Here is a 24,232-nt window from a genome sequence, read left to right as displayed (position 1 = left end):
ACGTGCATAACAGAGGCAGATAATTGCTTCCTTTGATCCACCATCTGCAGTGTTAGTACAGCCCAGGGGTGCTGTTGGCTTTCTTTGCTGCCAGGGCACACTGTTAAGCGTGGTGTCCACCAAGGTTCCCTGGACCTGTTCAGCATAGCCGTTTTCCTGCTTACCAGGAGGCAATACCGGAAAGGTCAGAACAGAAAATGAAGACGTGAAATATTTTATTCCAATTTCCAAACAGGACATTTTGACATATTTTTTGTTCCTTCTATTTTCTTTGAACAATGAAAACCCGATTACATTGATCTAATTTTGCAAAGAGCTGGGGTTATGACAGAATTGAACATCATTCTGCCTGCATTTCTTAAATCAGTTGTAACTACCAACCTGTCCTTCTGTTCAGGAAGGTCTTCTTTCAAAAGGTTTAAATAATATTATTGCTTTTATTCAGTTGAGTTTGATTGATACCAGTTATGTTTCTCATATTTTATCGAGAAATTATGGGAGAGGAAAATATAATACGTAAATTGCTTGTGCAGAAAGAGAAAAGGCAAAACAAGGAAAAGTGAAGTAAAAATAGTATCTATCATAAGTCCAGCAGTTATTCTTTGGCAACTGACTTGCAAAACAGGCAGAATTTGTATGTATAAATCATACTGGTAAATAAATGAAGCACTTATGCAAGCATTTTGTGCAGGACTCTGTAGACTTCATAGCTTGTTGTTTTGCCATTTGTAATGAGAAAGGACAACAGATTGGAAGAAGCCAGCATTAAACCATAAATTAATGAACCATAATGTCTTTAAATCCCATTGTGAGCTAATGTTAGATTGTCATTGGTTAAATGCTTTCAAGGACTGATATTAATAACACTCCAAAGCAAGAGATGTCAGTTCCCTAATGGAATGGGGCCATTCAAGCAATATATTTGAAGACTGGTCAGCAAGCTAGCAAGAGCAAAATGTATGCATGGAGACAAGGGAAAAGGAAAATCAGAGGATCAACATTTAATCCGTCCATTTCAGATTCTCAGAGATCAGAGGAAAAAACAGTTTTTCACAAGAACAGTTTGTCCTGCTGGGCTTGTGTGATGCTGCAGTTCCAGGAAAAAAAAAAAAGAAACAGGGGAAGATTATTACTACAGTGCTGCTCTGAGAATGAAATAAAGGAAAAGAAATTTCCTTCTCCCTAATTACAAAACAGAAGTTGCTAAAATATCTTTGTCCTTCAATCTATGCTAACATTCATCCCATGGGGATTTAAAAGATTTTCTCACTAAACTCACTTCACTCCCCATCCTTATGGACAGCCATCCATTTCTCCTATGTTCCACAGCAGTTGTTTAAGAAATAGAGATTGGAAATAAAGAAGAAACAACTCTTCAAATGAAAATACAGGGGTATGGTAGTAGAATGTGATGTGTTTAGCCAGTTCCTGGAATAATAACTAGATTTTTTCTGGAAAAGTAATAAGACTGTACTGGAAGCCATATACTTCTCAGTCTGTATAATGTCAGAGTATTTCTCTTTCATCTTGGGGAGGTAAAATTACATTTGGGGCAGAACTCTCTGGTCAACAGAGGTACAGCCTCTTTCTCTGTCTTTCTACTGTTATGATCAATAAGTGCTTAAATGTTCTCTTAGGCCAGAAACCATTTTCTCTGAACTAAGTTAGCCATGATAAAAAAACAAGATCAGTGTGGGGTCAGACAATACGGTGTTAGCAGCACGCTGCACTGAGGAAGCTGTGAGATAGTTCTGAAGGACAAATAGGGTGCTGGAGGCTTTAGTATTGCTTGAAAGGAGTGAAGCTGACTTATATTAATTCTTGGAAGGTGTGGGGAAGGCTGAGGTAGGGGAATGTTTGATATTTATATTCAGGGAACTATTGGAAGCTCTGTTTCTGGGTAATGAAATTGCTCACATATTTACCACAGGCACTGGCATAGTGTGTACCCAGGCAACATCTTGACATCTGTTGTTACAAAAAAAAGGATACTTTTGTGAGACAGGAATGAAGAAAATGCTTCTATTTTAAATTGAGCTGTGAATATTACAGTGTGAGTGATCCAGTGATAACCAGTTGCTGTCTGTTAAGTGTATTTCAGCTGTTAAAAAAAAAAAAAAAAAAAAAAAAAAAAAAAAAGAAAGAAAAAAACAAACAGACCAAACCAAAGTCTTGTTTTGACACTGATTTCCACATCGCAGGGCTTCATTGCTGATTCATACTTGGCCTATGAACATACACCACTACAAATGTTGTGAAACCAGTGTCACATCTTTTCACTACTGCAAGAGAGGATCAGCAGATCATGCCATTCCGGTGAAGTGTAAGTAGATTTACAGCCCCCATAATTAAGTTGGGCTATGTAGATGCATCCTTTGGAAGCTGTTTTATGTGTGCCAAGGACCACTCCCTCCTCTAGCACACTGTATGACTTGGATGGTTGTGGCTGAGCCTTTGTCATGGTTTTAAGGTCACTTCATAATATGGAGTTGATTACATGATTATTCTGCCTTTATTAATACATTGATGTCAGATTTCTTTCTTTGAAAAGGGAAAAAAGAAAAACGCCCTGTGTATCCACAGTGAACTATTCTAACCAAACAGTAAATTTACAATAGCCAGAAAGATAATATAGTGAATGCACAGTGGGGTCTTGTTCCAGTTAAACTTCTGAGGGAGATGGATGCTCCTTTCAAATGATTTTATTTGTTAAACATAATCACATAAAGTAGTCCAGTCCTCACAAATTTTTATGAGGTGATATTATGACCCATAAAAGGACTTTATTAGTCTTTACATGAAAGCTTGCTGCTTTCTGTTAGAAGGTAGCATTTTTTAAGGGTTGCTTGAAAGCAATGGAACAATGAATTTTTATTTTTGGTTTAACCCAGAACACATTGTATGCTTTTGGAAAAATGCTGAAGGTTTCCTGGTAAATCCAGGTTTGAAAAAAAAAAAAAAAGTTAGTAGGAGCAGGGGATGGGGCATAGAGTTACATACAGATAGAGGTTCATCACGTGAATGTAACTGTTTCTGAAGGCTTTGTTGTTTTAATGATACTGTCCTGTTTGAGAAAACCCTGAATAAGGACTGCTGCAAGCTTGCACTTCTTACATCTTTCTCTGTGAAGAAAACGCTCAGTAGTTCTAGCATTCCTGGATGCAGTTTGCTTGGATTTCAGTCATGGAAGAAGAATTGTGCTTTATCGTGGTGACAGCAGGAGCTTGAATGCTGTGCCAGGCATCGGTGCAGAAGGTGGCATGTGGCTGTCACAGCCAAAAGGAAAAAGGGGACAGCATGGATTAACATTGGTTTTAGGCACTTTTGTGGGTGTTTTGCACAACACTTTAAACAGTTTGAAAATTGGTAGTTTGTTTGGAGCCCACCACTGGGGCTCTCTGTAAGGCAGGGGGTGTTATTCAGGTCTTCTGCCTGTGTGCGTGGTAAGGACTCCAAGCCCTTTTTAGAAAGACAGAAAGCAGAAATTGTGTGGCAGATGTGTGATTGCTGGCACAACTTTGGGAGTGACAGAGAACACTCCTGTTTCTCCTTTTTCACTTACCACATGGACTATCAGGGAAGCAGTGAAGAAAAACAGTTACTTCTGTTTCCCATACTTCAAGTTCCTTTGTGTACAGAGGGAAAAGAAAATTGAAAGAGCCAGCATGCCAAACAGGAACAGACAACAAAGCTGAGTAGCAAGGAAGGCCAAATGCCAGCTGATGACTGGGAACATTGAAATGCCCTAAAAGACGTGGCTTGGGGTCGCCATCCCATGTTTTACCATTAGGAAGTGAAAAAGATTAGCATAGCTGAAGATCATGCGTATTTACCGAGATTCCTTTCATCCTGTCTGCAAAATCCACATATAGTCCCTATTTTATAACAAATTCAGTCCCCAGATCCAAATCTGTCCTGCTCTGCATCCCGTCAGGTCTGCTATTTCTTTAATCAGGGTTTGCTGTCTTTGTCTCTTTCTTGGACTTGATGGGCAGAGTGATGTCTGTGTCTTCTCACACGGGGTCTGGATGGTGCAGATGCTCACAGGAACTGTCCCTGCTCATGTAAGGGGAGAAGCTGGGCTTGAACCAGAACTGGCCTGATCTGTTGCACCTCCCTGCTTTCCTCCAGCCCTTCCTCCTGGAGAAATGGCACGACTCCAAGGAGGAGCTCTTTTCCCCCCTTTGGGGAGGACACTTGGAAGTAGCTTCTCAAAGGGAAACTGGAATTCATACAAGGACTGGAGAGCCACTCAGCCAGCTGCAACCACAGTCCTGTGACTAGGGAACAGCACAGGCAGCACTGTAACGAGCAGGATGCTGCCAACTGTTACTTCATCTGCCTTGAGAGTTTGGGAGTAAAGAAACAGAGAAAGGAAAGGAAAGTGCAGCCAAAGGCACTTAAATATCATTAGAGTTATGTAAATCAGGCACGTTAAAAAGACAGAACTGAAGTGTTATTTCCCTCCTGAGGGGTTCTGGGGATAGCTGAAAGGGAGAGGGATGTCTTGAACAAAGATGAATTAAGTTTTTCTACAATGTGAGATGTCCTGGGTAGACAGGAAATAACCCGTTATTAATGTTTCATTCTTCAAAGTTGATAAATACAAATACATAATATAATCCTTTAAGAACAATGTTTTCAGAGGGTTTGTACTTGGCTTTAACATTTTAATTGTGCTGAGTGTTAGGCCCTGAAACAAAAAGAAATGCATTCTGTGGAATTTTTGCTTGTTACTTGCCCAAAGCGATTAAAGCAGTTTACTTTTAACTGCACATTGCTTGTATTATTTTGGGTTGTAAATAAGTACATCAGAACTCAGAATAACTAAATAATGCAGAGCTATTGAAGACTGCAGAAGGGCATTACACCTGTAGCTTTGAACATTGGGAAGATCTTCTCTACAAAAGTGTCTGCTAGGAAGGATGATGTTCAGCTGGGGTGCAGAAGGCAGCTGCAAAGCAGCCTGCCCTGTGCAGCTGGGCTGTAGCAGGCACATATGAGTGGTGAGAGCAAGAGTTCATCTGCTGAGTGCTTGCTCTTCACGAGTGTTTTAGTCAGATGAAGATGGTGCTACTGTACTTGTAATTGTGTGCCTCCAGATGTCTTTGCACAGAGGTTTGAAACTGGGAGGAGCTGAGTGGTGGTAGTATGTGGAAAACTTATCAGAAAAGCGTGGTCAGATTGCTGAATAATTCTTTGTTGCACATTGCAAAGGACAGGCAGTAGCGTGCTGTAAAACTCTACAGCAGTACTTCCCATATTACAGAGTTCAGCTTGTATCCCTTCCCATTCATTATATGGGAAAACAAATCTGTGTGTAAGGCACTAAGGATGGAGATATTAACATGTGGAGATGTGACTTCCTACATGTAACCAGCTCGGTGCAAAGAAGGAGGTGTACTATGATCAAAGCTCCCAGCAGCGTGCAGAGATGCAACAGATGAAGAGGCGGGAAGTTTATCTAAGAGCTAGGGAGCACGCAGCCAGGAGCAGTGCTGATTTTTATGGGGAAAAAAAAAATGTACAGAGGAGTTGGCAGCTAGCTGAAGATAGAAAGGAGCCTGGGTCCAGCAAGTACATGGAAACATTTTTGCCTGCAAAATCCTGCCACACAGAGATAACCAAGCAAGCTGGCTGTGGCTGCAAAGAAGTCTGTCTGGGATTACTTTGCCTCTCAGAGGCAATTTACATCCTGCCTGTGTGCCTAAACCAACTAATGTAAAGCTTCACCTTACAGGCTCCAGTGCATTGCAGGCATACCCTGATTCACAAAGCAGAGAGTCTGAGGCTGATGAAGGTTATTACTCTTGATATATCTGAGCATTTGTTACAGATAGCAGCTTCGGCATAATTTCTGGGTAAGCTCCTGCAGTGGCAGCATGAAAACTCTTCACGTCAAAGTGAAGGGAAGGATTCAGAAACTGTTCCTGAGAGAAAAAAAAAAAAAAAAAAATCTTGTTATATCAAATAAGGTTGTCTTAACGATGTGTCTTGGTACTAGGAATGTGCAATTGTTTTTGCTTTCCTGAGGAGGTCTTGGATTTCAAACATTTGGAATGGGATGTGCTGCATGAGCTAGTTCAGGGGTGTGTTGTCAGCCCCAAGATATTCAGTTCTAGATGTGCACTTAAGGAGTAAAGCATTAAGGGGGCTGGCTGGAGTTTTCTGGGTTTGTCTGAACGGGAAAAGCAGCAAGCCAGAGCGTAGGAGCTGCAGATCCCAAAAGAATTATTTTTTGGAGACAACTTTTGGGTGTATTTTAGCAGCTAGTTTTACTTGAACAGTGAACGCCCTCACCAGAGAAGCCATTATGAATGTGTAAGAGCAAGAACTTGGATGGATGCACTGCAGCATTGTAGCCTACCTGGTGCTTTTGAAATACAGCTTTCCTCAAGTGAGTGCTGCCCACTGGACCTGATCAAAGTGGGATTTCTCAGCCTTTTTCAAGAAGGGAATAATTAAATCTGGAAAGGCTTAAGTATAAAGTCATTAGGAATTAGTAAATGTTCCACATATGAAAAAAACACCTGAATATTGAGAATTTTTATGACCAATGGAAGGGCTTTTTGCTTTTCATCACATTATGGGTATTACACACCATTGTGGTTTAACCCGGCAGGCAGCTAAGCACCACGTAGCTATTCACTCACTCCACCCCTTGCAGTTGGATGGGAGAGACAATCAGAAAAAAAAAAAAAAGAAAAAAAAAAAAAAAAAAAGTAAAACTCATGGGCTCAGATAAAGACATTTTAATAAAATGGAAAATGAAGGGAAAATAATAATAGCAAAATAATATACAGAACAGGTGATGTACGGTGCAATTCCTCACCACCTGCTGACAAATGCCCAGCCAGACCCAAGCAGCAGCCGCCACCCCCAACAACTCCCCCAGTTTCATTGTTCAGCAGGATGCCACATGGTGTGGGACATCCTTTTGGCCGGTTTGGGCCAGCTGTCCTGGTTCTGTCCCCTCCCAACTCCTTGTGCTGGCAGGGCAGCATGAGAAGCTGAGAAGTCCTTGGCTCTGTGTAAGCACTGCTCAGCAACAACTGAAACATTGGTGTGTTATCAGCAGTGTTCTCATTCTAAAGCCAAAATAGAGCACCATACCAGCTACTAGGAAGAAAATTAACTCTATCCCAGCCAAAACCAGGACATGTATACACCACCATGTCTTCTGCTCTGGGTGCAGCAGTAATGTGACATAGGTGTGATAAATTGTTATTAAGTGCTTCAGAATTTGCTAGTCTGCTTTGCCCACCAACTCTGAGGGGACACTGCTTAAAAGATCATATTTACTAAACTTTAGGTTTTACTGTGACAAATAATGTGAGCTAGTTCATTAAGTTATAAGAGTTTCTCAGAGCTGTTACTGACCATTAAAACAAAATTCACAATAAGGAGCACTGCCTGTCAGCATTCAGAGGAGGGAGGACAGAAATACAGTTTCAAAGGAAAAACTGCTGTGTTTTAACTTTACAGTAAGATGCTGCTTTGATGATACTGCAGCAAAACTGTATTTTTTCAGACATATCCGAAAGGTGTCCTTAAATGTTAGCAATAAGAAACTGTATAGGTACCTGCTAATTGGGCCACTTCCCTTGAGAGGCTTTTGACATCAGTCGTAGGTGAAACTAAGTCATACTTTCATAACACTATTTTATTCATAAGTCTTAGGTGAACGATATGTAAGTGAATTACGCTTTAAGACATGCAGAAGAAAAGATGAGCAATGGGATGCACTTTCAGAAAACCTGAGGCTTGTGCTGAAAAGATTCAAAATGATTCCCAGCTGAGTAGAACCTCACCTGAAGAGCTGCAGCCCTGCTGAGGTCAGCAGTAAGAAGGGAACTAGAGCCTTCACATCAAACAGGCAAGAAATGGTAATCTGACTGAGCCTGGACTCAAGAATAAATTAGGAAATAAGAGCAGCTGCTGCTTTCAGAACCAAAGTATGATAAAAGGCAGGGATTTCCAGCTTACAGTGAGTTTGGGACTCAGTGAGGCTCACAGACCAGAACACACAGTGGGGGAGAAATCTTGTGGCCTAAAACAGCAGCAGCTGCTGTATCACAGGCTTAGTGATTTCCTACACCTGTGTAAGGCAGCTGTCTGGGAACCGGTGCGGTTCATTGTGCTCTCCAGAACTGCAGCAGGTCCCACTGAGTTCCTGCAGGCATTGTAAATGGTGATTTTCTACTCTAAGAAGACAGTGTGGCTATTTCAAAATCAAGGTGATACTGTATGCTGCTCTGCCTTCACGCTGCCTGGAGGTGCAGGGGAAGAGGAGCCAGCTGGTTGTGCTCTTGCCTTAGAGGAGAACATTATGCAGTCCTCAGGGTTAGAAAACTCTGAGTTGTACATGCTAGTGCTCTCTGTGGTGCAAAAAATCCCTAGATCTCCCCCCAGTCAGCATGTGATAGGGCCTAGAAACAAATGCTGGGGCATAAACAGCCCAATTTCTTATTCCCAGATGCTAGAGTTAGTCAACTACCTCTCCACAGAGTTTTTGTAAAGTAATTATACTGCTCCAGTAGGTTTGTATGGCCTCTTTGCAGAGATGTAAATGTTTATCTAGAGTATAAAACCATGGAGAATCAGAACGTACATCTCAATCTCAGTTGTTCCCCAGCTACATCTGGGAAAGGAGAGGGTTGGTCACCATGCAGATATGCTATGTATCATCCCCTCAAACACGCTGGCCTTGGCTATATTCACATGAAATAAAACTGCTGCTAATTGCCTGCAAGTGTGCAACTTTGCCCTTGTGAGCAGTATAAAACCATGGAGATTTGGTTCATAAGATCTCAACTTGCTTTCACATCTTTTATTGAAGCAGCTAATATTTAATGAGGCTTCAGAAGCATTTGAGCAATTCTCCTGGTGCTTGAGGACCTAAAACAAGTCCTGACTATGTGATCTCAGTTTTATGCTGCTGTGTTTGGTCAGCCTTTTAAGCTCCTTTTGCTAAGAATAGCCATCAGTTCCTTGATTCCTCTTTGAGTCTATTTTATCTATCTTCTTCACAGTACCCTGTAAGAACACTGACCTCGTGGCACTGCTTTTATTGGTAAGTCTTCAGCTCAAGTTGGAATGTACAATTTGCATAAGGCAAGTAAAAAACATCTCATGCCCTGCTTAGAAATATTGGCTAGAAATTAAAGTAGGATAATATAGAAAGATGCTGCTCACAAAAACAAAACAAAACAAAAAAATTGCAAGAAACTTTCCTTTAGGGGCTATAGAAAGACAAATCTGCAAATACTCACTCTCAGACCAATATCAGAAAAAGAAAAATCTGAATAATACAGCATGTGTCTTGTGGAGACAGCGAGGTCACAGATCCAAATGATGCAGTTTGGCCAGGAAGGGGTGGGGGAGTGTTGTATTCAGCCCTCAGGTGTAAAGAATAAATCCTCATCTCAGTAAGGGGACACTTATCAGTAAAACAATTGAAAACAAGAGCCTGCTGTTTTATGTCTGACATGGAGCTCACATTGCCTACACCTGGCCATCATGCTTATCTCATTTGTTTTTCTTTGCTTTTCTCAGTTCAAGCAACTGGTAAAACATGAGCCATGTTAGCATGCTGAAGTTAACCCTAAGAAAGGACTGCTAATCCATTCCAGCTTGATCACGTACCAGCAGCAACTTAGCTGGGCAGTATTTGAGGTATGGTGTTTCTTTTCTATTTTTATGTTTTTTAGATAGCTACTTTGTGTGTCAGTATATTCTTTTAATGAAAGTTCCCGTTCTCTTGATCCTGCGAGTGCCTTGATGTGCTGTCTCTTGAGACAGGCAATTGTATGGCGATGTACTGAAGTGGAAGGAGTGTTATTTCTGAATTCTTGTCTCTCTTTTAAACACTAAAAATTTTCTAATGTGTTGTGGCTGTTTTGCACAGCTGCTGTGATGCATAAGCTTGGTTTAAATGTCTGTCTCGTGGCTGCTTGACATTACAGGAAGGTACACAACCACTGAAGTTTCTCTTCTGACAGACCTAGTATGTGCCTTCTGGTGAATCAGTATTTCCTACGGTGTGCTGAATTGTTCTGACCTTGAATTTTTATAGGCTTGTCTTCCAAGACAGCTTTTTCTGCCTTAGTCAAGGAGAGTTTCATTTTCTGTTTAAAAAGATGCACGTAAGAAGCTGTGAGAGACCTAGAAGTCTTAGCTGTCCTTAGGCTCAGTTGGAAGTTTGATACTGATTTCAGTGGGGCCTGAGAATGAACCCTAAACTCACTGCTTAATTATTCCAAATGCAAAGCTTGGGGTTTCATGTCTATTTTCTCCTCACTGTTTTTCTTTCTTTTCCCCACCTCATTTCTTTAACTCATTTCCTTAAAATAGCAGTTCTGTCTATATTTTTCCTCCTGCTTATGCCCAACACCAATTTTAAGCATAGGCCTAAAACCACCCTAAAGGGTGGCTGCCTGCTTGGCTTTATGCTCGTGCTGGGATTGGTGGCAGTGGCTGCTGCTGAGAGAGGTGTTGGGATATCTAGGGTGACAGCAACAGTTGGATGAACAAGAGAACAGAAAATCTTGCATTTGCTCTTCTCAAATGTTTTCTTCAGCTCTTCATTCCCGGTTTTTCTGTGCCAGCCTTCTTGTCCTCCTGTGTTTCTTAGCTTGCTAAGAATACTCAGTCAGCTTTGTTTATGGGCTCTTCTACACTAATGGCCTAGGCAAATTTTACAGAAATTTAGGAAAAGTCCACTTTCTTTTGGATCTGTAAGACAGATCCAACAGGCATTCAGCTTTTTAGAGACCTATCTATTGATTTAGACTCCCATCAACTAAAATACTGCCAGTGGGAGCCTTCACTGCAGGATGCTCCAGTGTCTAAAAACATTTTAGGTGATTTTGTGTCCTAAGACCTTTTTAATGCTTCTGCACTGTTTTGCAGTTCTTTGTTTGTTTTGTTTCTCATAATAGCAGCAAATGAGGAGAAGCCTGTAAGTGGTCTTTGGTGCCTGCTTTTTGTTTGGATATTCATAAAGCTGAAATGTAAATAAAACTGCTGCTACTTGCCTTGCTTTTATTAAATTCTAGGCTGCCCATATAAAACAAGATTGTTCATGCTGAACTTGTAGGTTAACTAATAGCCTCTGGGCCATGCTTTGGGCTTGTCTGCCTTCTGCAGCGTTATTACTTTGGTCTTGTTGAACACATTTTGCCCTTGGTTGTACTCATTTTGGTTGGCGCAATAGTAAAAAGAATGAGTTTCTCTCAAGACGGCTGGAAAAGATTGCAGAGATATTTGTTTAAAGATTTAGCATGGGTCAATAGGAAATGCATTTGTCTCCTGGTAAATTTATTATGAGGCCACAGCACCAGTTAGTTGCATTATCCCAAAGACTATGGCTTGAACAGAGTACTGTCTTCTGGATAGTTTTATAAGGGATTCTGTCTTCAAAGCATCGGTGCCTCAGTGAGGTGTAAAGCCCTGTAGCAAAATTTATGCAAGTTTATTTTTTCCTTACATCAAATAAGCTTGAAACAGCTACCACTGTGCACTTAACAGCAACAGAACACTTTCAACTTGTACAGAGCTTGCTGGGCAAAACCAGCTTCTAAAAGCAGTTGTGTTAGAAGTGGGGATACATTTTATCCAGACGAACCCTAAATACAACAGTAAAAAACACACAAAAACAAGTGAATCAAAGGTAGTGTAACAAATCGTTAGCATAATAATCTGTTGACATGGTTTTTCAAAGTAATGAAGCATCTCTTACCATGGGCAGCTTCGCCTAGTTCATGTGTCTCTCTGAAAGTCAGCGAGGCTGAGGCTCTTAGCTTATGAGTGCACCTCCAAAGCTAGGCTTCTACAATATGCTTACGCTGCAGTCAGAGCTGGTGTTAAATCAGTCGCAGCTGCCATGGGCTACATGTACTTTGCTAAGGATTTATTCAGCTTCTTACGTTACGTTTGCAATCCATGCTGTCATATATGTATTGGTACCACCGCCCAAATGAGCTAATTAAAATCTGCGTTGGGTTGCTCTGTAGACAGTATAAACCTCTCTCAGCAGAAGAACGCTTACTGAGCATTTTACAACTCAGCCTACCTGCGCAGTGAGCTGCTTGTGAGATCAGGAGGCTGCCTAAATCTGTGTTCCTGTTCTTGAGGGTGTTGGACCCCAGGTTTACCAGTCCTTGTGATCTGTCCACTTATTAAAAACCAAACAAGCAAAAAAATCTGCTTGTAAATGTTCACATTAGATATGCCATTTTAATTTGTGTGCATAAATATGTTGCTGCTTCTATTATACCCCCAAACTGTTGATTATCTGTCATTTTCAGTGATCACACCCACTGAACTCTAGTGTGCAATAAATTACCTTCTGATCAAGATGGGTTTGTTTGCCAAATGTTGCAGGGAAGCAACCTGGCAGAAATTCATACTCAGCTGAGAGGAAATGTCAGAGCTGACTATTTATGTGATAATTGCAGTACCAACAATATGCTTACAGCAGTAACCTTGCCTTACAGGATCACCACAGAACTACCTCAATTAAAAATAGAACAGATTGGTGCAGACAGATCACATCAACCAGCTCCCATTGTCTGTTACAGGATTCCCTTGCCCTTCTCAAAATGGCTTATCCAGCCTACTGTTAAAGGAATCAAGAGATGCAGGATTTCACTACATCTCTTAGGAGATATTTACACAATTGAATACTGCTCTTGCAGTGTTTTTCCCGACGTTAACATTACATTATAGTTTCACATATTTTTATATGTTTTAATATAAATTATGGCAATCATTGACAAAAAAGAAAAAAGCAGAATCAGTGGCATTTTAAAAATAGTATAGGAAAGCGTAAATCTTAACTTACACACTCTGTAGGCTCTGATTTTTATTTATTTTTTTTTAACCTAACACATACTATTGAATATAAACTGTCACACCAGGACCTACCATAAACCAGTGTTATCCCCTAAAAGTATCCAGAGATGAAAGGATAACGATTTTTATTTTTTTATTGGTATCCAGATGTGCAAATGTTTCAGACAAAAGCAAAGACAATGTGACAATATCAGTTGTATTTAAATATAATGTCTTGTGTTGAAAAGAGCTGTGCCAAAGAGCAGGAATATTACTACTACTATGGCCATGAGGATATTTCTACCGAAATGGAGAACGGTGAGTGCATGTGGATTATCTAGAAATATGCAAGAATCAGGGGCACATAATTCACAAAACAGAAGTTTCTCTACCACATCCACAATCATGTAGTCTCAATGTTTCTGTTTATTTGTAAAGTAAATAGAAGAAAACTTCTATCTTACACTTATATCACTATTGAGTGTTGAGCTAAAGGAACCTGTGCACATGCTTTTAAGAGGTGTACATGTGGCACACTGAGTACAGCATTGCCAGTTTGTGCGCTGTAGTCACTGTCAGTACAGATCATCCTTCCAAACAGTCCAATGTGAGCTTAGTGAGACAAATGAATAAATACAGTCTGAGGAGATGGGAATTTTGTGTCTTTAAAGTAACACGTGAACTGTTGTGATGTTATTGTTTGTGGGTTTGGGGCTTTCTGTTTGTTTATTTTGTGTATGTTGGTTTTTCTTGTGCATTCTATGTGTTTAGCTGTTTGCTTGCTTTGGAATGAACAGAAGCTTCAGTTATGTTACTGTGAGAGTCCACTGAACTTTCTGGACAAAGCCTCCTGAAAGTTCTATTAAATGCTTTAAAAAATATCATTCAGGTGATAGGAATATGGATAGATTGCGTGTTGCCACAGCAGGATTAGAAATGCATGCTTGTTTTTGCTTTCTTAATGGGTGAAATCAGATTCAATTAAAGTTTGTGCTCTTTTATCTAGACAGCATAAAATTAGTAACTGCTGTGTGCCTGGTTGCTCTCTTCTGGCTGGAGGGCTGATATTCTGTTATAACCTTAGTGCTTGTGCCAAGTGCTGGAAACCCTTAGGTTGCTCTTGTGGTTGGAGACAGTGAAATATTTGGAACAAGAAGTCCTGTGTGATGACCATTAGGTGATGACAGTCATCTTTATGTTCAGTGGTTTACATTCATAGGTGCTTTCGAAACTGTGTAATGGCTCCCTAGCTGGTGCCATCTGCTCTCGGTTTTGTTATAGCCAGAGGGAAGCGCTGCCATGTGTGCGGCAACGTGGTGTGCGTGCCACAAACTGCGAGAGGAGCAGCGCGGCTGCTCCAGCCATTAGAAGCTACTGATTCTTGCTCTTAATGAATTGCAAATAGCAACTCAAATACTTGATTAAAAATGTATCCTACAGTGCTTAGGGCTTGCATTTTAAGCTTGCTTTGTCCAGTGAGAGCAGTCTGATAAAGAATTAAATGTATTGTGGTTTGTTTTTTTTTTTGGTGTTTTTTTTTTTTTTTTTTTTTAATTATTATTTTACTGTTATAAGATGCCCATTTAAGAGGAAACTAGTACAGAAAATTCTAGTAGAGCCCATTTTTGGCAGCTGGTGTAAGGGTGCCTCTGTAATGCTGCCTATGGGGCAACGGCATGTATTGGGCTTGTGTTATTGCTGTGCTCGTCCCTGCTTCTGTGCAGCTCTGACACCTGGTTCCACTGTTTAACCCTTAGCCTATTTTCAGCAGTACCCAACTACTTCTAGAGCTCTCCACTAGAGCTAACTTTTTTGTTCACGTCCTCCCCTCATGTACAACTTCTCTCTCCTTGATCTTTCCTTCATTTCTCTTCTCCACCTCCTCCTTCTGTTTGCTAGGCTGTGTGAAGTCCTCCATAAATGAATGCTGAGATACATTGCTTGCTTGTCAGAAAAATGAGTAGTCCCAGCTCTTCCTTTTTGTGCCATCGGTGTACACACAGTTGTTTTGCTTTGCATCTGGTTTCTGAGGCAGAAGTTTCATCTCTTTTAACTAAACTGTGTTCACAAAGATGGAGAAGCTTAGCCGTAGCACTTTTAGAAATTGTCCTTTCAAATCCCTCTGTGGAGAGGGGGAGGGGGAAGAAATCAATAAGTTTGCTGGGGTGGGAAACACTCTACATAATCCTGCAAAATCCTGTAAATCACTGAGAGCTTCCAAGGCAATTCTCTGGGAATCATCTGGGCTCCTCAGTAAAGAACAGGCCACGAGAGAGGCAAGATTACCCTTCAGGTAAATAATCCTGGAGTTGGGAAGCAGATAAATTTCTGTATTTTCCACCTAGTGTTAAACATTTTAAAGTGACTTGGAGGGTAGAAACAGTAAACTTGCTGCAGGGTAACAACATTACGTTTCACAAATGTATAGCAACAGCCTGGGTAAAGCACACTGAGGGTGTGTGGCCAAACCTTGACGGGTATTTCCATAAAGAAGAGTGGCTCCGCAACCTCACTTGACCTTAAGTGTATTCGCAATGTGATCCTTAATTGCATGTCTTGTAACATTGTTCCCTTGTAGGGTACTGCATTAGGTTATGCACAACAGGTATCTAAAATAGCGACACTATATTGTTGGGGGCATAATAAATGCTGGTTGCTATAGCAAGCAGCCAGAGTGTATGTAGGAAAATTGATGTTCAGAAACTGTCCTGGGCAACTACAATCAACTGCTGTCTCTGTCATACAAAGCCTTTCACTTAGACCATGCTTCTTCAGAGGTGATTACTCGTTTTGTGTCTGTGTGTGTGTGTGTATGTGTGGTGGGCACCTAGAAGAAAATAAGGAGCCCCGGGGTTTGACTTGCAGAAGTATGAACTATTTAGAGATGTGTTTGGAATCTAGGAGAACTATACACAGATAAACAATCACAGAATTGGGGGGAAAAAAAAGAGAGAACATCTATTCTGTCTTGCACCATGCGGCATTATTGACTATGCCTTTATCAGCCACAGAGATGTTTGTCTAATTCGTTCTTCAGATCCTCCAAGCAATCTATTGCAGTGTTTATCTGTAAAACAGATTTACCAAGTGTTTTACCATTCTTCTTGCAGTAATGGATAGGGCAAGAAAATTGGGTTAAGCTGACATTGAGAGGGTAACAAAACAAACAAAAAAGGCAGTCTTTTATGTACTTGAAAAGTTTTGGCTTTCCCTCAGTCACCATACAAGACCGTATGGTGCTTATCTGTCCAGTCTGCTTTTTTTGCTGGTGGTGTTTTCACTCTCCCTCATTTTCTTTTCTCTCACCTGGATGCACTTTGACTAGATTTTATCACTCCTGTAGTGTCTTCCCCCAAACTGCTAGCAGTGTTCCAGATGAGGCTTTATCAGTAGTGCTCAGTGCAATAGAAAGGTAACTTCATGTATCTCGCAGCCTGTTTGCAGTGTGATGCAGGCAAGCAGGAATTTGCACTCCTATCTCACCTTGGGTTTTAGTAGGCACAAAGCAGCTTTATCAATGGTCTTGTTTTTAGAAATGGGTGAAACAATGTGGTTGTAGCTTTCCAAAATAATTCAGGTTGAGGGGAAAAAATGCTCTAAGGCAAAGAGTTGGAATCTAGTGATTATAGTCAATAGGAAGGCTCAGGTCATCTTGAAATAACCTAGACTCAACTCTATCTATAATAAATCTACATGTAATCTAAGTGTCTTTGCAGGCCTTCAGGCAGATTTTCAGTCAGGATAATATCATTACTATCCCAGAGAAAGCCTAAATGTCTCTTCTGAGTACGGGTGTTCAGAACCTGGGCACAAGGACATGAACTTCACCAGCCAGTAACTTCCATGGGAACTTGCTTTAGCGCTCACAGTAAAACAGCCTGCCTAGTGAGTTGCCCTCCCCATGTCTTATACCACAGGGGCATGTGCGTTTGGTTGGGTTTTATTCTTTTGAGATGTCCTGTGTATGCTGACTAAATCAAAACTCTTCTCATATTGAATTCAGTGCTGATAAAGATACAATCTGTTTCAGCTGTTTTCAACATAGCGAGGTTAAGATTTATGAATAGAGGTTTTTGGTTTTTTTTTAATAGCAAATAAACTTCTAAGTGGTGGATGGTCAGTAAAAACACGTCAAATATATCCAGTATCTGCTTCCCATATTCCAAAAAGCATTTGACTATTACAGAAAGCCCATACTTGACTCAGAGGCTCCTTAATTCTAATGTCTATTTGATGTTCAAAGCAATGCCTGCTGTCAGCTGTTTCCAACATAGGTTTCAGGGTTTGTGCTGACAGGCCGTGCAGGGGGTGCACTATGCTCTTCAACCTCTCATCAAGAATTTACAAGATTCCTTGTAATACTTTATTCTGTGGTAAAACTTTCTGTTTAATTCTTGCTCTCTTCTTCTGAGATTATTTACTCAAAGGTGGCATAAGAAATGGACTTTAAAAAAATGTTGTCCGCAAATTCTGGTGTCCAATTTGTATTAAACCCCATCAAGTGAAACAGTATTAGTTCAGGGTTCTGGATAGGTTTTGAAAGTGGTCAGGCACTACCAAGCCTTGTTGCTGTCAGACTCATTAGCAAGAGAACTATAAGCTGCTAGAGGAAAATGTTGCTTTATTGTTATGTTGTGATCAATGTCAAGAAAAAAAAAAGATTTAAGCTTTGAAAATCATGGCAGGGATAAATGAAGGACATGGTCTAAAAGGTGTCTTACTGCCTCTTTCAGGGTCTTTCTCAGACCCAGGTATCAAGACTGACTGTATTCAAATAACATAAAGATTAAAATTTCCTCTGCTAAATGTGTTAGACTTCTCAGAGATGTTTCTAACATCCAGAAACATGAATGCTATAGAACCAGATAAAATTCAAGTGGAAGGCTGAGAAGATCCTTTCTTATGGAAACACTTAGTGGTTTCATGCAGGAGATCAGATCTGTGTTCAGCAGTACTGAATTTGGCAAACATTTGGTAGAGCGCTTCTCATAGAAAACATCCTCCATCTTGCTAGGTAAATGGAACATTTTTCTTTTAATTATCTCTCATCCATCTTTGGTTGTTGTCATTGATGTGACTGAGCAGAAACCATTTATCATGGTTCTTAATGATTTTTCATTAACCAATTAAGTCAGAGAGGCTAGGAAAGAGATTCAAGATAGCCCCAGTACTTAGGGAAGGTGTGCTGAAGTTCTTTCTTTTGTAAGTAACTACTGTAAATGCTGTTTCCTGTATTTCTTTTGTTTGTTCACTCACATCCCTGGAATGACAGGAGTGCCTCAAATGTTTTAAGGAGATTGCAAGCATGCATTTTATAAGATGAAGGATGATTTTACTTTGTGACAAATACTGGTATTTGTCTCTTAACTGCTCCTGGGAAACTGCTGCCTCAGATCATATTCAGTTGCCTCCATACTCTAGGCCTGGTTCTGTCTGAAAACTCCTGAGGAGAATTGCTGTACTCACAGTCAATCCAATTTGGAAACAGCACAGTGAGAAGTATCAGCATCTCTACTGTGTCTGGATTGTTTTGACAAACACACAAAGCTTTCACTTGATCTGCTTTCTGGAAGTTGAAGTGAATTGGACTGTTCTGATATTCTCTTAACCTGTTGCTTTGTGATGGAAGGGATCCTTCATAATAGAAAATCTTCCTTTAGTGGCACTTCTTGTAACAAGTGGAGTTGAGCAGGGTTGTATATTCATATCCACTCGACATGTTTTTGGTGTTGCTGATCTCAGCCTTAGCCTGTGGCACACTGAGGGTAATTTGTTCAGTCCTAGCAAAGTTCCTTAAATCTGAATTTTGTGAAAACAGCCAACAGCAGGACTACAAGATTCTTTGGCTGCTTTAAACACCATGCAAATGTTTTTATCTTGCAACTGATATCCAAAAGAGAGTCATATTTCAGGCTTGTCCATAGCTAACTCTGTAGCCCTTTTAATGTTGCGGCTGCAGGCTCAAAAGTACACCGAGTCTGATAGATGGCTCTCTCCTAATTGATGGTAAATACCTCTGCATACCTGTAACACAAGTGCACCTTGAAAGTTACTCCAGCCTAGCGAACACTGGAGTGGTGCCCATGTTAAGAAGAATAAAGAAAAATAATTTTTAAGTCCAACACACAATGCTAAAAAAACGAACTCCACATAGAAATAACTTTCATTGCCTTCCCCCCTCCTTCTGCCCTCTAGCAGCACCAATTCAGTAGTATGCGAGTGTTACACTGTCACGTAGTTTGGAGTCTAAACAGAGGACCACTGAAGCCAAGATATATTTTATGTTTTGGAAACTGTAGTCTAAACTATCAGGCTGGAGCAAAGCTGAAGTGAATAATATCAAGGTAAAGAGGATGCATTTGTGAAGAACAAAAAACTGTCTAGTCAGATTGAAAGAAACTTTGTACCCTGTTTTGTCTACAGTTAGTAGGATATAGTCCTATGCCTCGCTGTAGTTGTACTGCATTGTACTGTGCAGGGGTTGCTATTGGTAAGAGCGGAGTGGGAAAGGACAAAAAGACACTGGTCTGTGGAAATAAGTCATGGAGGTTGCCCCCAGGAAGGAGAACAGACCTGGTGTGACAGCTTCTCTGCTGTCTCTTAACCTTGTAAATCAAAGCAGTTCTGTTGCTGTGGTGAAGAAAACAAAACAACAACTTCCCTGTGCACTGACGCTCTCTGGTGATATAATGGTGCCTGCCTGTGTGCTGACACCGGCCAGGAGGACCTTTATTCAGATTAAAGGATTAATGAGTGGTGCACAGTTCAGCTCAGGATATTGAGAATGAAACATGTCTTGAAGCTCCTTACTGAGTTGTGGACAAATGAGCTTCTTCCTGTTGGTGGTGGTGCTGTCTGATTTTCCTTCCAAAGGATAATCTGGTGCTATTTATGTAGGTGGCAACTGGATTTCAGTCAAGAAGGCAAGCTTTAGAAGTTGAGAGGCTGTAATATATTTACGGTGTTTGTAGCAATAATGTATTCTGGTGAGTGAGATCCTGTAGCTTCATTGTTACTAAATGGAACTAGCTGAAAAATTGACTTGTTTTCCTGGGGAGCAGGAAAATTATATTAAATTTTCATAAAGTTATAAAAATATATATATGTATTTAACTCTTGTCCATGTTTGAAATGTAAACTGAATAACAAATGCTTGCTATTTTATGTAGTTACACCTCAGCCCCAGGAGGTGCCCCATGGCTATGAATTCTCCCTTTTATCTTGCACTTGCTCAGGAGGGAAGGGGAATAGGAGATACTGTGAGAGATGTCTGGGCAGCAGAGGAGAACCAGAGCCCTGTGATGGCCAAAGTCATTTGTCACTGAGGCAGCATGTTCAAATAACACAGAATAATATTGAATTTGTCCAAAACTGAATAGCTGATTCTACTTGAGAAAAATCAAAGTGTTTTTGTTTTGCATCAGCTTGGCTCAGATGATGGTACTGTGTTTAGGCTTTAATGAAGGAAAGTTGTGGATCTGTGTACCTTTCAAAATACTTCCCCAGAAGATTTCCCTTAAGTAATAGGATTTTCTACTGAAAAAATGTTTCTGTCACTTAAATCTAGCATCTCTCAGGGCCCTGTGAAAATGTTCCAGTTGTGCGAATCCCTAAGATGTACGTGGTCCTAAGACCTTTAGTCCTGAGCTCTAAATATATAAACAAATAAGGGGTAGAGACTCAAGTGAAATGGGTCTGGTAGTGGTCTGGCACGTCTTTGTCAGATAAATCGCATTTTTTTGAAGTTTCAAGTTGTGTTAGCAAACTTCTACATTTGATGGCAAAGCTTTTGGGACCCAAACCCTGAACTCTCTAAGGCTTCCCCACAAGTAGCAGAGATGGCAATACCAGAGGCAGAACAAGTCTGAGTGCCTCTGATACGAGACTCTTGGGTGACAAGTAATGTAGAAAGGTCTGTGCCTGGAGCTGTAGGTCAGGACGTCCCATACAGGGGCTAGCTCTTAGCTCTTCAAACAGCTCTGCACCACGATAGACGAGACGTGTCCGCAGAGCTGAACGAAGGCTGAAGGGCAGCATAGAGGAACAAGCTGAGTTGCTCTTCTGGTGCTGGAATGAACTGGCCTCATGGCAACCTATGAATGGTAATGCTGCCTAGAAGGCTCAAACTGTAACTTTTATTTTGATGTTGCTGAACAAAAAGATTGTGGAAGGCATCTGTTTTGGAAATGCATTTGGTACAATAAATAACATTTACACGACTCTTACAGCAAATATCGCTGTGACATTTACTTTTTTTTTTTTTTTTTTGGCTGTTTGTTTGTTCATTTGTTTTCTAAAACCTGTACCCTTACCTAACCTTGTTTGAGACTGGAAGATCAGCTGGCTTAGAAAGATAGCTCATACTTTCTTTTGCTTCTCTGAGCACAGGCTTTATTACAACAGTGTTACAGAGATGTATGGCATTTTGCAGACTCTTCCAGATCTTTACTCAAAGGGTTTTATAATTCGATCCCTGATCTTACTTCAATTTTTTCCAAGAATCATCCTTTTGGTCTTGCGGAGCTATGGCAAAGTAAGTGAAGTGCCCTAAGGTTTTAGATTTAAGTAAATATGGTACAACATGAAAAATGAGTAGCATAATCTCCCTCCCTTCCCATTTGCCCCTCACCCTGCAAAAAAAGGACCAGAGGAAAACCTCTGCTGAATTTCTGGACTTGACAGCGTTCCTCAAGCTTCTGGGAAAGCTCTGCTGTGGCAGTGTACGGGATTGGGACAGTAATGTTCAGACCTCCCTGAGCCAGGGGAACCAAACTTTCCATTGGCCCAGGATGTGATGTAGCCAGCCAGGTGTGTACTTGTCGCTTCCAGCACTTGCCACTGAAAAGCAAGTTTATAGTGTCATTAATAAATGTGTGTATATAGTCCCTGTTGATGAGACTTGGGCAGATTTTTGTGAGAATTAGTTTTATTTTTCCACGTAGAGATAGAAAGTGACTTATTTATTCTAAGATTACAATACCGACAACTTGCTTGGTTTACCTTTGTACCATGAATATTTTAAAATTATTTAAACAGATCATTTAGTGTGGTGTGTGCTGCAACTCTGAGCTTTGGTGATCCATGTGGAAACCTTCGTACATCGGTTTTCACGAATGCATAATTGAATGCTGGCACAGCACCTTTACAGTAGTCCTGACATATCTGCAGATATTTGGACTTTGAGATTCTATGGCCCTGCAGAGGATCATTGATGCTCTTTGACATTGGCAGTGATACACACTAAAACCTGTTGGATATAGCACTTAGCTGTATTTCCAAGTTTGAAATTTCCATTTAGATGAAGCAGGCGACTGAATTCAAGAAAAGAAGGAACTGTTAAAAGGGAGCTGAGATGATTGGTTTCCATTCTTTCAAAATGTACATTATACAGAAATACCTTTGTCATTTCTGTTTGTAAATAACGGCCACCTACAGAATGCCTTTCCCTGCTTTCTCATTGTCTTTAGAGTTACTGTTTTATTTCTTTTTCCACATCTTCTAGGCTGCTCTTTTCCTAGCTTTTCTGTTCAGTATTTACTGGACTGCATGCACTTACTTTCCTGTGCCCTGTTGTTAAAACAAAGCTATTCTCCATGAAGCTCTGGTGTCATTGCTATTGAGAATAATCGTCAGAACAAGGGGAGAGTCTGTCCTCTTCGATGTGTATTTCTAAGAGGTTTTGGTATAAGCAACCTTCTGACAGCCTTAATGTTCCTCAGATCTTTAGAGCCTTTCTGTCTTTGCTGGTTTCATGCTTCCTATTAGTAATCAGGTGCTTTGTGCCATTGCTGAAGTACGTGTGACCTTTCTGTGCTACCTTGATATCCTCTGTGCAGAAACTCTCCTTCTGCAAAAGGCTGATATTCAAATAATCTGTAAGTGACAGTCACGACCACTTCTGTGTGTAACAGCAAAGTGAATCCTTCATTCACCTCTGTGTCCTTGCTATGGGCATGAGTGTGCGTGCTGCGTATTTATTCAAACATGTTTGCTAGACTGTCATAATGACAGTAATTAGTCACTTTGTTTTTTGAGGGGTGGGCAATAGGTAGTTCAGAGCACACTTGTTTGTATTAGGGTGAAGTGAGATGCAGTGAGGTAGAAAGATCTTCACCTTCCATATGTTCTACAGGAGTCCACGTATGATCTAGTTCATGCACGATGCTTTCCTAGCTAACTTTCTTCCATGCCTGGCTGTCTGACTCCTAGCTGAAACTCTGCTGAGAACAGATGGTGGTACAAGGTATCTGTACTGGTCTGTTCTTCTTCACAGCAGTTCTGTATGGTGCCATGTTTTGGATTTGTGACCAAAGCAGTGTTTATCAAACACCAATGCTTTACTTACCGCTGAACAGTGCTTAAACAGTGTCAAAACTTTCCCACTTAGCTCTCCACCCCCCAACTCATCCCCAACAGGACAGTCAGCCTTGACAGCACTGTAGGCAGACAACTCAATTCTAGGGTCCGCTTCTGCTGCCCCCTATTCAAAATGCAGGTTTCTCTGTATCTTCTTCTCATCCTTTCAAATAAACACAGTGGGGAGGGAAAGTTTTGTAAACTTGCGCTAATTTAATGTATCTGATTTTTAACATTATTCTCTTCCAGAGATTCATTCTTTCTACTTACTGTGTCAATGAGTTTGTAGCTGTAAAAGCAACTGTTACAATTATTATGTAGCAAAATAGAAAACTTAAAATTATGTTGCAGCTCTATCTAAAACGATTCCTCAGTTCTCTAACCTTCTTTAAAAATTCATCACCTTCCAAAGCTGTTCCCCAACCTAAAGAGATCTGAAGCTAAAGAAATATGTATTTAATTTTTAAAGAAATCTATAGAGGATGGGGCCAGGGTCAGCACAGGGCTTCTCAGCAGGGCAAGCAACGCACAAGTTTGCTGTCCCAAGGGCAGCTGGGGAGGGGGCTGCTGAGAGGGGCTGGAGGAGAGGCTGAGGGAGCTCAGTGGGGTTTGAGGTGGGTACAGGGCCTGGGCAAGGGAGGAAAGGTGGATGAGGACAGGAGGTGCATACAGACCTGGTCTGCACGGTGATGAGGAGGAGGCACGAGGTGTTGGGGAAGGTATGTGTGGCTTTATGGGCTTTCTCTCTTCCTTTCTTCCTCTTTTCCTACACTCCTCTTTCTCCCCGCCGCTTGCTCCCTCCAACATGGAGCAGTTATGTGAAGAGGCAGGGCTGTGACCTGCTCCTGCCTGTGCTCAGGATGGGGCTGCAAATGAAGGTGGCAGCGGCTGCTGCTGTTGCGGGGCTACCTTAAACATCCCTTGGCAAGCTGTGCAGGCAAGAGGCCACTGGCACGGTCACAGAATCGCACAGATGCAAAATGGGTTGATTTGCCATCCCAGGCTGCTTTGTATTTTTTGTGTATAGTCCTCTGGATGAGAC

General features: G+C 40.9%; 1 long non-coding RNA gene across 7 annotated transcripts in view; it reads left to right on the top strand.

Annotated features, from left to right (window-relative positions):
- The window catches only part of LOC116490197, a 70,355-nt gene that overhangs the window by 27,877 nt on the left and 18,246 nt on the right, over window positions 1–24,232 (top strand). For all 7 annotated transcript variants that reach the window (XR_004253340.1, XR_004253341.1, XR_004253339.1 and 4 more), the window contains 3 exons: window positions 2,202–2,323; window positions 9,033–9,073; window positions 9,556–9,675. This is a non-coding gene — a long non-coding RNA (uncharacterized LOC116490197). The remainder of the gene's footprint in view (window positions 1–2,201; window positions 2,324–9,032; window positions 9,074–9,555; window positions 9,676–24,232) is intronic.

The sequence above is a fragment of the Aythya fuligula genome, chromosome 5 (assembly GCF_009819795.1).
Source record: "Aythya fuligula isolate bAytFul2 chromosome 5, bAytFul2.pri, whole genome shotgun sequence".
Taxonomy (NCBI): Eukaryota; Metazoa; Chordata; class Aves; order Anseriformes; family Anatidae; genus Aythya; species Aythya fuligula.
The sequence above is the reverse complement of the archived record's forward strand: the minus strand, read 5'-3'. Positions and strand labels throughout refer to the sequence as shown.